Raw genomic sequence first — 17,177 nt, forward strand, 5'->3', positions numbered from 1 at the left:
ATAGGGGGCAGTATTATAGTAGTTATATTCTTGTATATAGGGGCAGTATGATAGTAGTTATATTCTTGTATATAGGAGGCAGTATTATAGTAGTTATATTCTTGTATATAGGGGGCAGTATTATAGTAGTTATATTCTTGGATATAGGGGACAGTATTATAGTAGTTATATTCTTGTATATGGGGCAGTTTCATAGTAGTTATATTCTTGTATATGGGGAGCAGTATTACAGTAGTTATATTGTATATAGGGGGCAGTATTACAGTAGTTATATTCTTGTATATAGGGGGCAGTATTATAGTAGTTATATTCTTGTATATAGGGGGCAGTATTATAGTAGTTATATTCTTGTTTATAGGGGCAGTATTATAGTAGTTATATTCTTGTATATAGGGGGCAGTATTATAGTAGTTATATTCTTGTATATAGGGGCAGTATTATAGTAGTTATATTCTTGTATATAGGGGGCAGTATTATAGTAGTTATATTCTTGTATATAGGGGCAGTATGATAGTAGTTATATTCTTGTATATAGGAGGCAGTATTATAGTAGTTATATTCTTGTATATAGGGGGCAGTATTATAGTAGTTATATTCTTGGATATAGGGGGCAGTATTATAGTAGTTATATTCTTGTATATAGGGGTCAGTATTATAGTAGTTATATTCTTGTATATAGGGGCAGTATTATAGTAGTTATATTCTTGTATATAGTGGGCAGTATTATAGTAGATATATTCTTGTATATAGGGGGCAGTATTATAGTAGATATATTCTTGTATATAGGAGCAGTATTATATCAGTTATATTCTTGTATATAGGGGCAGTATTATAGTAGTTATGTTCTTGTATATAGGGGACAGTATTATAGTAGTTATATTCTTGTATATAGGGGGCAGTATTATAGTAGTTATATTTTTGTATATAGTGGGTAGTATTATAGTAGATATATTCTTGTATATAGGAGCAGTATTATAGCAGTTATATTCTTGTATATAGGGGCAGTATTATAGTAGTTATATTCTTGTATATAGGGGACAGCATTATAGTAGTTATATTCTTGTATATAGGGGCAGTATTATAGTAGTTATATTCTTGTATATAGTGGGCAGTATTATAGTAGATATATTCTTGTATATAGGGGGCAGTATTATAGTAGATATATTCTTGTATATAGGAGCAGTATTATAGCAGTTATATTCTTGTATATAGGAGGCAGTATTATAGCAGTTATATTCTTGTATATAGGGGCAGTATTATAGTAGTTATATTCTTGTATATAGGGGACAGTATTATAGTAGTTATATTCTTGTATATAGGGGCAGTATTATAGTAGTTATAGTCTTGTATATAGGAGCAGAATAATAGTAGTTATATTCTTGTATATAGGAGCAGTATTATAGTAGTTATATTCTTGTACATAGGGGCAGTATTATAGTAGTTATATTCTTGTATATAGGAGCAGTATTATAGTAGTTATATTCTTGTACATAGGGGCAGTATTATAGTAGTTATATTCTTGTATATAGGAGCAGTATTATAGCAGTTATATTCTTGTATATAGGGGCAGTATTATAGTAGTTATATTCTTGTATATAGGAGCAGAATAATAGTAGTTATAATCCTGTATATAGGGGACAGTATTATAGTGGTTATATTCTTGTATATAGGGGGCAGTATTATAGTAGTTATATTCTTGTATATAGGAGCAGTATTATAGTAGTTATATTCTTGTATATAGGAGCAGTATTATAGTAGTTATATTCTTGTATATAGTGGGCAGTATTATAGTAGTTATATTCCTATATATAGGGGGCAGTATTATAGCAGTTATATTCTTGTATATAGGGGCAGTATTATAGTAGTTATATTCTTGTATATTGGGGCAGTATTATAGCAGTTATATTCTTGTATACAGGAGCAGTATTATAGCAGTTATATTCTTGTATATAGGGGCAGTATTATAGTAGTTATATTCTTGTATATAGGAGGCAGTATTATAGTAGTTATATTCTTGTATATAGGTGACAGTATTATAGTAGTTATATTCTTGTATATAGGGGCAGTATTATAGTAGTTATATTCTTGTGTATAGGGGGCAGTATTATAGTAGTTATATTCTTGTATATAGGGGGCAGTATTATAGTAGTTATATTCTTGTTTATAGGGGCAGTATTATAGTAGTTCTATTCTTGTCCATAGGAGAGGATAGACGTGTGCTTGTGAGCTCCCTGTTAGGACTATGCATGGCTTCTGACCCAGGTGGAGGGGAGGGTTCCTGGGCTGATTATCCTGGGAAAGCCCAGAGTCTGGAGTTTGGCCTGCAGCATGGAGATGGTGGAGGTGATGATCTGGAAATGGTGGCTGGTGAGTCAACTGATTTTCATGATGTTGGTGAATTGTGCACAAAAATGACAAAGAAAAATATCTTTAAAATGGAAATGCAAGTTCGCAAATTGAGAACTGAAATTAACCAAGAGACTGATCCAAAGGCAAAGCTGATGAAATGTGAGTGTCTGGATGTTTGCACACGTGAGCTGGTGATATTGCAGGAGAGATTGCAGAAAGCATCATGCACAGTACCCAAAATAAAGAACTGGGCAATTGAGAACAAAAGGGAGACCAGAGCCCAAACTGTGAAGAGAAAAAATATCATTGCAAAAAAAGACACTGACTATAAGACTGTGTATAATATTGTGGAGCAGGGAAACCCTGGAAGATATGAGTTTGCGGTGGCTGGAGGATCACATCTCTCATCATGTGTGAGGTCTGTGCAATCAGCCAACACAAATGCTGCTAAAGCTGCAGAGAAATTTGTGCCAGCTGACGAGGGGTTAACTGCAGTAGACTCTATGTGCAGTACTGATGAAGTGAATCAGAGTGGCACTCCTGGGAGTGAGCAAGAAAGTGCCGCATATACTGACATTGTAAGTGAGACCTCGCTCAGCGCGGTGATTGACAGTCTATCTGATGAACCAGCGGCACAGGCTGAGGCGGACATTGCAGACCCTGTTCTGGAGGTTCAGCCGTCCGCAGTGTCAGTGAATGGAGTGCAGGTTACACAGCGATCAGGAGCAGACACAGGAGGATCTGCAGTACAATCAGCTGAGGAGAGGTCCAGTCCTGACCCACCTGCTGACAGACCTCAGTACAGGAGACTGTTCTCCAGCGTCACAAGACCGACTAACCCCGCACCTCAGAGGAGGAACGCGGTCATAATCAGGTACTCAGGACCAGAGGAAAACCTCCCCTCCAGACTCTACATTGGGAAAGTTTTGCTGAAGGAGTTTATGAAGTTTAAAGCTTCTGAGGTGTTCGCTCTGATCCACGTTCCCTCCAGCAGGAATTATGACATCAGTTTCAAGCTGCAATATAGTCTAGACTTATTCTGGAGTATTTATGACGATACAAAGGCGCACGCGATGTGGGAGCATCTACATGTCATCCAGCTGACTAAACCCCATGTAGTCACCGCCACCGTCCTTTTCCAGTCTGAGGTGGTGGCTCTGGCAGATTTGCGGCACTGGTTGAGGAGATATTGTGAGGTGAAGAGACTGCCAACAAAGATCTATGATGAGGAGGAGATCTGGAATGGAGGATATTCTGTCAAGATCCAGCTGGTTCAGGAGAATGGAGTGACCAGACATCTGCCGCACTCCTTCTACCTGGGCTCGGAGAGAGGCGTATGTTACTACCCTGGTCAACCGCGACGGTGCCATAGATGTGGGGGCAGACACCTGGCATTCAACTGTTCCCGTATTAAGTGCTCACTATGTGGTCAGTTTGGGCATGTGAAGGACGATTGTACAGGACCTGTCATCTGTAACCTGTGCTTAGGACCTGGACATACATTCCGGGAGTGTCCGCATGCAGAACATAATGAGGAGATCTTTAATGAAGCCATGGAGGAAGAGCAGGAGGATGCCTCCATATGTGTAAATACAACCCCAGAACCTGGAAGCCCCAGCGATGATGTGAGCCAAAGTACCAGAGACCCTGCTCCAGAGACGAATGTCCCATCTGTGGATGCTGCACAAGTGTCACCAGCCACTGAAAATAGAGGTCATGCTAAAAGTAAAATATCCAGTCATTCTGTCACCAAAGCATCTAAACATCTGCCCAACACCAGTAAGGAACCAGCTGATCCAGCCGCAGCGACCAGTAAAAAACCAGCTGATCCAGCCGCAGGGACCAGTAAGGAACCAGCTGAGCCATCCGCAGCGACCAGTAAAAAACCAGCTGATCCAGCCGCAGCAACTAGTATCGATGAGGAGAGATTTCAGACGATTAAAAGGAGAAGTAAAACAGATGATTCTTCTAGGAAAAAAATCACTGCTGCAAAGAAATCACCGGAGTCTCCAGTGCTGGCGATAACTGGGGGACGTTACTGTGTGCTGGGGGAAGATGACCAGGAAGAAGAAGGAGCAGAGATGGAGCAAGTCTCCTCACACAAGCCAGATGACGAACCTCAGGATGAAGATGCTGACCCCCCAATGTCCACCAAAAGATGGGGTGTTACAGGACATAGCAGTGGAAGAAGGAAAAAAAGTAGGAAAGACATGTAACCAGGATGAGGCTAAAAATCACCTCTATTAATGTGAACAGTGTGAAGAATAGGGGCAGGCGATATTCCAGCGTCTGTCTGACAACAAAACCAATGTCATCTTTATACAAGAGACTTATCTACAGAGTAATGTCCCTGCTGTGTCCCTGCAGTCACCACATCTAGTGGGACAGTGAAACTCTCAGCTGCTGTATGGAGACTTCTAGCCCGAACTCCGTTTATATCATAGAGGATTCCTATATGTCATAAATGTGGTGACCGTGTACCCTCTGTGGTGTGCGCGATGCTGCCCGGTCACCAATAAAGAAGAACTCTCCTGTAATACTGTCTAGAATAATATCATGAAAAATAGTTGAAACAATCTATACTGGAGCAATATTCATATATTATGGTTTGTTTAATGATTGTGATGTTATTAAGAGACAAATGTTTATTTTCTTTATCTGTTATGAGTGTATTGCAAAGGTATTGTAATAATTTGTTGCAAGTTTTCAAATAAAAAAGATAATTATAGTAGTTATATTCTTGTATATAGGAGCAGTATTATAGTAGTAATATTCTTGTATATAGGAGGCAGTATTATAGTAGTTATATTCTTGTATATAGGGGGCAGTATTATAGTAGTTATATTCTTGTATATAGGGGCAGTATTATAGTAGTTATATTCTTGAATATAGGGGGCAGTAATATAGTAGTTATATTCTTGTATATAGGGGGCAGTATTATAGTAGTTATATTCTTGTATATAGGAGCAGTATTATAGTAGTTATAATCTTGTATATAGGAGCAGTATTATAGTATTATATTCTTGTATATGGGAGCAGTATTATAATAGTTATGTTCTTGTATATAGGGGCAGTATTATAGTAGTTATAATCTTGTATATAGGAGCACTATTATAATAGTTATATTCTTGTATATAGGGACAGTATGCCGTGGACGACCATCCACATTTGCAGGCTGTGCTCCCTTGTAAAGTTTTTGAGCATGGTTCATAAATGGCAAAAAATAGGACATGTCTCCTCTTTTGTGGAGCCTTTCTACATAAATATACGGGCAGGTGTCTGTCGGCCATAGAAATGAATGGGTCTGTAATTATGGATGAAATCTACAGTCGTGTGTATGGGGCCCTACTGATGGCTAAAAGGTGAATTAAACAAAAACCTCAAGCTGGACCTGATCACCCAACATCAGTGCCGGGCCCCGCTAGAGTCTGGACATGAATCCCAGCAGCTACATCCCAAAGTTTAGTGGGAGGTCTTCCCAGAAAGGTGGTGGCTGTTACATCAGCAAAGGGGGGCTGACTAAATATTAATGGTTTTGGAATGAGATGTTCATCAAGTACATATGGAAGGAAAATTCAGGGGTGTACATACTTTTGTACATGCGGTTTATTATAATAAATACCTCAGACGGTTGTTTGGTGATTATCCACATAGGGTTAATACAAGAGATTTTCTCCAATGCTGCTCATTTTTAGGTCACCTATGGAGGTGTTGAATTGAGAAGATTAAACCTTTTTATAATTGCAGGTTTTCCACCTCCCGTTTGCGTTTTTTCACTTCCAGATACAATTTAAAAAATTCATCATTTAGCTGGAAAAGTGTCAATGTTCTGAATATGTATTCTGGGAGATGAAAAGGTGTCGCGTGTCACTGGCAATTATACTCGCGGTGATTTGTGATCAATTCCTGAGTTATAAATGGCAATTAACTGACAGGAGGGCACAAAGAATTGACCTTGAGTGTATGTTAGTGTATGTGCCCACAGCCGGGTATCAGGAGTAACAGCGGAGACCTCTCATTCCCTCAAAGTGCTGATAACACTAATAATATATGTGAGGGACATAGAACGGGGGGTGGAGAATTTCTTATAAAGCTCCAGAAACATGAATGTAATATAAAGAATTGATGTAGAATGGAGCAAATGATCAAATCACACATTAAGAATCACTAGGATATGCCGTCACCTACTGATCGGTGGGATCCGACTAATGGGACCCCTATAATTCGCAAAATAAGGCTGCATGGCTAGTTAAAAGGGTTGCATAGAATTAGAAAATAAGAGGGGCTGTATTCCAAAATCTGTGCCACAACTGTTCTCAGGTTGTGTGTAGTATTGCAGCTCAACTGTATTAACCTCGATGGAACTCAGCTGCAATACCACACTCAACCTGTGGACAGGTGTGGCGCTGTAACCCCTTTGAAGGCTACGTACACCTTTTGAAAACCATTTTTAAAAAAAAAAAATAAAACAGTCTGATTGGTACAACTTTGTAATTACATTTTACTAAAAATTATCTTTACTTTTTAAGATACAGCTGCTTTGTTTCCCCGTATATAGAGCAGCTGAATCTAGTGCTGACACCTGAATCAGTCAGGTCAGCGGGACTGACGGGTTCAGTGTCAGCGGGTCCTGCGTGTCTCTGAAAACAACACAAAAAGACCCAGACGGAACGGAGCCCTGACGCAGATGTGAACGAAACCTAACAGCTAAGCATTATATTGAAATAGTTAGCCGTTCACTAGTGCGATGGACATTGTGAACTGACCAATCAGAGGTCATAACAACTAGCCAATCATGTGATAGATGTTGCTTGTGCGCACAAGTGAAGAGAAGATGACCGACGTCTAAGTATGAAAATGCCCAAATATTTGTTTCTTAACACTAAACATGTTGCGCATGCGCTGGGACTCGGTCCCTGAGATGGAAATGTATCGATAGCAAAGTATAGATGTCATGTCTGTATACAAAGTATCCAGTGTCTGTTTATAGGATCACTAAGATACTTGGTCATCTAAAGAGCTGGGCGTATTGCGCATGTCCGGGGACTCAGTCCCTGAGATGGAAGACTGTCCCTTATACTATATATTTTATATCAGAGTGCCGGATTTCTATAGAATCAGGCACTTCATTACTGGGTAAGAAACATCCAGCACTTATCCTATGGCCAAAAGATACTATATATTTATATCATTTTGACAGCAACATGAATGAAATGAAATAAAGGTTTCATTTTTATGTGTATAGATCTATATCAAACCGTGAATGTCGATCAAGGAAATGTGATGCAGTTCGCTAATCGCAAGATTGGATAGGTTCACACCGGAAGAGATCAGTGTATATATGAATGATCTATAAAAAGAAAGATAAAAAAAGGGGGACGTTGGCCATCAAAGCTCATGAGAACAAAGCAGCTGTATCTTAAAAAGTAAAAATTTTTTTTTTTCTATAAAATTTAATTACAAAGTTGCGCCATATTTACTGATTCACAGTTTTTTCTGCAGAGCAACGCTCCCGGTCACTCCACTGTGTAGTGACGTGCATACAGCGCCATTTACTTGAATAGATCTGTTTTGCAGTTTATTGCACGGGTGCGCTGGTGTGCAGGGAAATGGCTAAAGGCACCGCGGTCCGGCAGAGGGGGGGGGGGGGGAGGCGGAGGTCGGCCTGATTGATCATAATGTTGTGGCATATCACAAGAATATTTCATAACATTCGAAGATGAGAATACCCCTGCGTACTGTCATTATTGAGTTCAATCTATAAATGTATACAGTAAACTCCTTAGCTCCTCCTAGTGGTGGCTGCAGGCACACAAAATTGTGAATATGGGGGACATTTATTCAGCATTATTTATATAACCCTCAACCACCGATTAAGCCCTCATGCACACAGTGCAGTTCTTTAGACACAGCCAGGAGTGGCTACTAATTGAAAGAAGATTATAGATAAAATACAGATGCATTCCTCTCTCTTTTATATCCACTTCTGGCTTTGTCTTAATAAAAACTGCATCAAATCTGCACCAACGCTGCATGTGTGAATCCAGCCTTAAAGGGTAACTAAACTTTCAGAAAACTTCTGACATGTCTTGATGGACGTTATGTCTTTTGTCAACTGTCCTAAATATGTAACTACAGGTCCTTCTCAAATAATTCGAATTTAATTAAAACGTTAATTTATTTCAGTAATTTATTTCAAAAAGTGTCTCTCATATATTCTATAGATTCATTACACAGAGGGATCTATTTTCAGCAATTGTTTTCCTTTTAATGTTGATGATTATGGGAACAGTTAATGAAAACCCAAAATTTAGTCTCTCAGTAAATTACAATATTGGGTAGAAGTTGCAGCTTGTCGCCTCCGGGTGTGACGCTCTAATCAGCGAATCAGCACAAACACCTGCAAAGATTTCCTAAGTCTGTGCATGGCCCAACAGTCGGGTTCAGTGGCTACACAATCATGGGGAAGATGCTGACCTGATATTTGTCGAGAAGAGTCTGAAACCCTACACAAGGAGGGGAAGCCACAAAAGGACATTGCTAAAGAAGCTTCTGTTCACACAGCGCTGTATCCAAGCAGATTAATGGAAGAGGACGGAAAAAGTGTGGTAGAAAAAGGTGCACAAGCAACAGGGAGAACCGCAGCCTGGAAAGGATTGTCAAGAAAAGACCATTCAAGAATCTGGGGGAGATTCACAAGGAGTGACTGCGGCTGGAGTCAGTGCTTCAAGAGCCGCCGCCGCACACAGACGTGTCCAGGACACGGGAGAAAACTGCCGCATTCCCAGACACCACGTCAGAAGCGTCTCACCTGCGCTAAGGAGAAGGACGGGTCTGCTGCTCAGTGTCCACAGTCCTGTTTACAGATGAAAGTACATTTTGCATTACATTTGGAAATCTCAGTCCCGGAGTCTGGAGGAAGAGTGGAGAGGCGTCAATCCAAGTGTCCTGCGCTCCAGTGTGAAGTGTCCGCAGTCAGTGATGGTTTGGGGGCCGTGTCATCTGCTGGTGCCGGTCACTGTGTGATATCAAGTCCAGAGTCAGCGCAGCGTCTAGCAGGACATTTCCCAGCACTTCATGCTTCCCTCTGCTGACCGCTTTATGGAGACGCTGATTTCATTTTCCAGCAGGACTTGGCACCTGCCCACACAGCCAAAAGTTCCAACACCTGGTGTAATAATTACAGGATCACTGCGCCTGATTGGCCAGCAAACTCGCCCAACCTAAACCCCATAAAGAATCTATAGGGTATTGTCAGGCAGAAGATGAGACACCGGACCCAACAATGCAGATGAGCTGAAGGCCAATATCAAAGCAACCTGGGCTTCCATAACACCTCAGCAGTGCCACAGGATGATCGCTCCTATGCCACGCCACATTGATACCACCTCAGCAGTGCCACAAGCTGATCACCTCCATACCACGCCGCATAGATACCACCTCAGCAGTGCCACAAGCTGATCGCCTCCATGCCACGCCGCATTGATACCACCTCAGCAGTGCCACAGGATGATCGCCCCCATGCCACGCCGCATTGATACCACCTCAGCAGTGCCACAAGCTGATCGCCTCCATGCCACGCCGCATTGATACCACCTCAGCAGTGCCACAGGCTGATCGCCCCCATGCCACGCCGCATTGATACCACCTCAGCAGTGCCACAAGCTGATCGCCCCCATCCCACGCCGCATTGATACCAACTCAGCAGTGCCACAAGCTGATCGCCTCCATGCCACGCCGCATTGATACCACCTCAGCAGTGCCACAAGCTGATCGCCCCCATGCCACGCCGCATTGATAACACCTCAGCAGTGCCACAGGATGATCGCCCCTATGCCACGCCGCATTGATACCACCTCAGCAGTGCCACAGGCTGACTGCCTCCATGCCACGCCGCATTGATAACACCTCCACAGTGCCACAGGCTGATCACCTCCATGCCACGCATCATTGATGCAGAAATTCATGCAGAGTCGGAGCCACGACCAAGTATTGAGGGCAGAAACTGGACAGACTTTTCAGTAGGACGACATTTCAGAATTAAAAATCATTTTTGATATTGGGCTTCTATAATATTAGCATTTTCTGAGACACTAAATGTTGGGTTTTCAGTAACTGTTCCCATAATCATCAACATTAACAGAAAAATCTGCTGGAAATAGATCCCTCTGTGTAATGAATCTATAGAATATATGAGACACTTTTTGAATTGAATTACTGAAATAAATGTAACTTTTTGATTATATTCTAATTCATTGAGAAGGAGCGGTATGTCATAGTGACATGTCAGAAGTTTTGATTCGTGGTGGTCCGAGCACTAAGACCCCCAACAATCGCTAAAACGAAGCTGCAGAAGTGATCGGATGTGCGCTGAGCCACTTAGTTTCTGATGGGCTTTTCTCGGAAAACCGATATAACGGTTTACGAGCTCATGAACTTTCTATTTTGCTCGTACACCACTTGCTTGGCTTTCCGAGAAAAGCCGATGTGAAACAAAGCGGCGAAGCGCTCACCCAAGCACTATAACAGGTCAGAGGTTTTCTGAAAGTTTAGTTACCCTTTAAGCCACATGCTGCCTTCCCATATCTCCTGAGTGGAAGGGTTTTAAATCAAGCCTGTGTGATCTGGAGAGGCAGCCTGTTGTATAGCAGATCGATCTTTCAGCGATCACATATAGTGGAGGACCTGAAGAAGAACCCTCTCCCCAGGTGGAATCTCCGCCTAAATCCTGACATCATCTTTCATGTGTGTACATGGTCTAATCCCGCTATGTGAATGCAATAACTCGAGAACTTTAAATCAATAAAAAAAGTTTTCTTTTTTGCTTTCGGAATGATTTTGTTTTAGCCGTGCGGATTGGGCTATTACTTTGAACAAAGAACTCCCTCCCCCCCCATCCTGCGTCCAATTCTTCCCCTTAAGTAGAAAATGTAAATTGCGCACTTCCTGCGTTTGTAAATGACTTGCAGACAGACATTGTGGTAAATGAACGCGGTTTACAATACAGTCATTTAACACGCAGGGTCCGGACCTCGATGAAGGAGACACATTTTTAACACGGCTGTCGCCATCAATCGGAGCGAATCCGATAGATTCTTTTGTGAGGAGAAAAAACGCGTCAGGGAATAAAGATCTGCATGATCAAGTGAGAGATGCGGAGCGCCGCGTCAGACTATAAATAAAGCGACTGACTGCGAAATCCATTTTCTACTTGGATGATTTTCACTTGGAACACATTGAGACTCCGAAATGTGTTGAGTACCAATCACAAACAGCAGAAAGATTGATTATCGTAATAGCGCCTGTGAATACGGCGACGGCTGATGAATGTCGGGGGGCGCCGCGCTCCAGTCCTGGCATGATGAAGCATTTTTAGATGGAGGTGTCCTATGAATTGCGGCTTCAACTTCATTAGGCAACGGTTATTGGGTGCCTTTAGGGTCTGAAGTTGGGGGTCACTTCGGGTACTATCCTAAGCTGAGGCTTGGGGGAGGCGACTAGAGGGATCGGGAATAAACATATTATTTATATGTCGTGTAAAAATTATAGGAATCCGCAGGCTGATCCATTATTTATGGGATCATACAGTTCCATATGAGCCGCCTCTGATAATGTGCTAGATTTTAGTGTTCGAAATATTCATTGGAATTGTCTGTAGACGCGACACATATAATTAGATTTTCCAAGTGTCAAAAATTGTTACCCAATCGAATCGTAATTTTTTTGTTGAACAATAAACCGGTTCAAGATCCTAAGGAAACCGTAGACGGGAGAATCCAGCCCTGTGGACAGAGAACTGTATAGCGCACCACCAACATGTACAGATTACATTGACATGCTCTAGTGACCTTATGACAAAACTTCTTGTTTTTGGCTCCAGCAGATCAGTGTTGTCATAGGCATGATCTGTAGATTCAAATCATTATCCATATCCATGTTCCAATCCTAACTAGCTTTAAAAGGGGAAGTTAAGATGTGAACACTAAGGCCTCATGCACACCACCGTGCAGTATTTACTGACCGTAGATGCTGCACAGGCAGGCAACGGGCGGGTTGCGGATTGTCATTCGGTGCCCACAGGCTACAGGAGCAGCTGATCGGTGCGAGGTCTTCGTGTCGGACCCCCACAGATCATAAACTGATGTCCTTTTCTGATGGATAGGTCATCAGTTGTCGAGTAGTGGGAAAACCCCTTTTAAGATCACCATCCACATCAATGTTTATCTATAGTACTGGTAGTCGGGATGTGAACAGTGATGTCAATGGTGATTTCCACCCCAACAATGTACCTACGACATAGTTTTTTATTAAAGTTGCTCCTCTTTTACCTTCTAATCACTCTTCCTGTTTTGTGCTCCAACAGTTCAGTGTTGTCATAGGGATCATTTGTGGGTTCAAATCACCATCCACATCAATGTGTAAATCCTAAATGGCGTAGGATGTGATCACTGATTTGCATTTACAGCTCTTGTGCTTCAGGGTCTCTGAGAACACCTATTGTTCTGTACTCTGGCAGTTTAGTTTTGTCATAGGGATTATGTGTGACTTCAGATCATCATCCATATAAGAGTTTACATCCTACGTGATTTCCATTGGTGTAGATATTTTGTGAACACTGATGCGGATGGTGATTTTCTTCACGTCAACTTCACTATAAATGAAAGGATCCTTTGTAATGATATAATTGTTTGAAGTTGCAGATCATTTGCACCAGTGATCTTATTTCTGTGCTTGGGCAGTTCAGTGTTGTCATAGGGATTATTTCTGAAAATAAATCACCATCCACATCAATGTATAAATCCTAACTGGTTTTAAATGAGAGAGTTCGGATGTAACACTGAAATACATTTGCAGCTCTTCTTCTTCGTTGTCTCTATGAGAACACCTATTGTTCTGTGCTCTGGCCGTTCAGTGTTGTCATAGGGATGATCTGTGGATTCAAATGACCATCCACATCAATGTTGAAATCCTAACTGGCTTCAATAGGGCGAGTTATACCCAGACGTACTTGGGCCATGGTATCTCGTGAACTGCAATGACCCCTCTACCCCCTAAGAGAGCACCAAGGATATAAACGATATGTACAGATGTAGCCAAATTTATCTTGACAGATATCTTGCTGCAGCGTGATATCACATAACAAAAGCCATTGAAAAAGTCAAGTTAAAGTTTCTTGACACGGTGTATTTAATGCATTAAGTCAAGATAAAGATGGCTACCTCTGTAACAACTGGGGGGCCCTGGTACAGATTGCAATGGGGCCCGAAAACTTTAAAGTTATGACTCTGAGCTTTATTATCATTTCAATTGACTGTTTTCTGCATCTGCCACAGGGCAGTGTCTGTTTTTAATAATCTCCTATCTGGGTGGAACTTGTAGCTTTGTTCACTTTTGAGTATTCTGGTTTCATAAATAGAATTCCAGAATTACAGTAAAGACTGACATATTAACACTGATGGGTAGTAGAAGAGAGAGCGGGTCGTGTAGATTTGGGTTACGCCTGCAGCTAACAGGACCCATCCCAATACTTGCATTATATTAGGGAATTGCTATTTAAGCCATTCCTCCCTAAAGCGTGTTATATTAAATGGGCCACTGAGCGTAAATCCAGGGTTGTACAGGCCTCACACAAATGGCTGCTGATGAGTCCATAAAATACAGAAAAATGGGCAGCAGTTGAGAATGTTATTGAGAACGAGCGGCAGCAGCGGCCAGAACGTTCCTCCGGTTCTTGGAAGTGGATGAAATTAATCTGGATTGTCGCTCTCAGACTCTGCATGGAGAACAATTCCACGCGGCTGTCAGGGAAGAATTAGGGTTACAAAGTGCAAATGTTTGACTACAGGAAATCTCCCAGCACTTTACATAATTTCTCTATGATGTTAATGCATTTTACAGCTCAGGCACTTGAAGACGTCGTCGTCGTTAGCTGGAAGGGGTTATAATGAGGCATTTCTTGTAAATGTCACATTTGCTACATAATTTCTTAAGGCAGTGAAACCGTGCGCTTCTCCTCAGCCTCCTCTTGTAACATTCAAATCTCAAGTCTTAGATTTTTTTCATCATTTTATATTATATCTATAAGTTATATCTTTAAAGGAATTGTCCAGTTTAGAAAACCCATTGTCAATTATCCTATTGGAGGATTCTGAGATAATAGAGGGGGGTCCTCATCTCTTGGGCAGAGTGGAGAGCGGTTACATAGAGCGTCTCTCTCTTTGGAGGACCTGTCCTGTCCTGTCCTGTATTACACAGGACAGACAACACATTGATATGAATGGACACTGTGTAATACTTCATTTCTCCTGTGGTGGTGCTGCAGGGAAATAAAGCACTTACTGCCAGGTTTCCCCACAGATTACAGCTGATCGTTGGGGGTCACAGCAGGAGAACACTTTGTATTTTGCTTGGGGACTCTTCTAATAAGTAGGGATTGTCCAAAGCAACTCCTTTAACTAGTGACAACTAGTATTGCTTTTAGTGATGATCTCTTTTAGGAGTTTGTCCGGCTTTCCAAGAAACACATTTTTAAACACACCGCATTGTAAAACTCCTGGCTGCCTGTTGTCACTACTAAAGGGCAGAGTTTGTGTTTTCTGAATAGGTATATACAGTTGTATACAGATTGGCCCCCTAGTGGTGGCCAGACAGCTACTTTTTTGGGTACTTTAAAGGGAAATGCTCTTGATTCTACATAGTATCCGAACAAATAAATGGGGACACTTTGGAGACAAAAAGAGCAAGAAAAAGCAGCAAAGCAAATATATTTTATTTTTCTTCCAAGATATTCACACCAAATTGGGGACGCTCCAGCTATTCCGGGGCAACCAAAAGCGATTAAAGGTTTCTATATATGGGACTGTTCAGTAGAACTAAAGTCTCAATAGGAGAAAGAATATACTTAATTAATATATGCTTCTATGACAAATACTGTAGGGAGATGATTTTGATCGAACTTCCCCTTTAAAAGGACCTTCTAATTTTGTAGCCTCAAATGTGATACTCATTATTTATTAATCAAAATAACCTGTGAAAATAGCTGTGACCTCCTGTGTATCACTTGTTCAAAACCTGTCCACAGCACCTTCAGTGTAAAGCAATGCGGATTCATACAAGGTTAATAGATGAGAATTTTGTCATTACAATTAGTTCATTGCTTTGCTGATTTTCGTTCTTGTGTATGTGTTAGACAACAATCCATAAATCAAGCCCATCCGAGGACCTGCTTCACCCGTACTCCTGCTTCACCATCTCCAATCAGAGGGCATTCATGTGGACAAGTTCATTTTGTATCAACTTTTTTTTAAATGTATTTATTTTTAATTCTTATTTATTCAGGTTTATGAAATGAGAAGCTAATTTGTGTAAATGACTCATAATCCGTGTCCAAACTAGAGGCATGAAAATGTACGTGCTGGGAGGCAGATATTAAAATAAATTGTCAAATGCTGTATATTTAGCGGGCAAAATAAAAAGGAATGTAAAAAAAGTATCAATTAATGGAACAAAGAAGAAAAATCAAAATATATTTTGTATCCCGTCCGTCCGTCCGTCCGTCCGTCCGTCCGTCCATCCATCCATCTCTCCATCCATCCATCCATCCATCCATTCTCCATCCATCCATCCGTCTATCCATCCATCTATCTCTCCATCCATCCATCCATCCATCCATCTATCCTTCCATCTATCCTTCCATCTATCCTTCCATCTATCCTTCCATCCATCTATCCTTCCATCCATCTATCCTTCCATCCATCTATCCTTCCATCCATCTATCCTTCCATCCATCTATCCTTCCATCCATCTATCCTTCCATCCATCTATCCTTCCATCCATCTATCCTTCCATCCATCTATCCTTCCATCCATCTATCCTTCCATCCATCTATCCTTCCATCCATCTATCCTTCCATCCATCTATCCTTCCATCCTTCCATCCATCCATCCATTTATCAATAAGTACTAATGTCATACCTGGTACATCACTGGGGCCCGGAGCAACTCCAAGTTAAAGCGGCTCCGTCAGGTTTCCTTCTGAAGCCAAACTAGGATAGAGGAGAAGACGCTGAGCTCAGGGATGTTTCGTTTTCTATGATTTGATTTAGTATTTTCATATAAAAAGGTGTTTAACTGCTGCCAAGTGATTTGCAGCAATACCCATATAGGTTTGTATACACTAAGATCTGTCAATTACTTTGTAGATGGGGGAAGCAGGACTCACAGGCTTTCTCTATGTGTGGTCAGGGGAGGCAGGACTCGCAGGCTTTCTCTATGTGTGGTCAGTGGAAGCAGGACTCACAGACTTTCTCTATATGTGGGCAGGGGAGGCAGGACTCACAGGCTTTCTCTATGTGTTGGCGGTGGAAGCAGGACTCACAGGCTCTCTCTATGTGGGCAGGAGAGGCAGGACTCACAGGCTTTCTCTATATGTGGGCGGGGTAAGCAGGACTCACAGGCTTTCTTTATATGTGGGCGGGGTAAGCAGGACTCAGGCTTTCTCTATATGTGGGCGGGGTAAGCAGGACTCACAGGCTTTCTCTATATGTAGGTGAGGTAAGCAGGACTCACAGGTTTCCTCTGAGTCCTGGCAGCATTAAACAGCTTTATACATAAAAATACTGAATGAAACAAATTATATATCCCTGAGCTCCACGTCTCCCCCTCTATCGTATGCTGTCTTTAGATATAGACCTGCCAGATCCCCTTTAAGTGTAGATTTCTAGCTTGCAATTGGGGAAGGACCATTTTACTGTGCAGTCACTTTTTTTTTACTCCATCCAGATCTCCGAGGACAATAGCAAATGCCCACATGTGGCAGCAGATCATAAA

This window comes from Rhinoderma darwinii, chromosome 1, assembly GCF_050947455.1.
Source record: "Rhinoderma darwinii isolate aRhiDar2 chromosome 1, aRhiDar2.hap1, whole genome shotgun sequence".
In the NCBI taxonomy this organism is placed as follows: domain Eukaryota; kingdom Metazoa; phylum Chordata; class Amphibia; order Anura; family Rhinodermatidae; genus Rhinoderma; species Rhinoderma darwinii.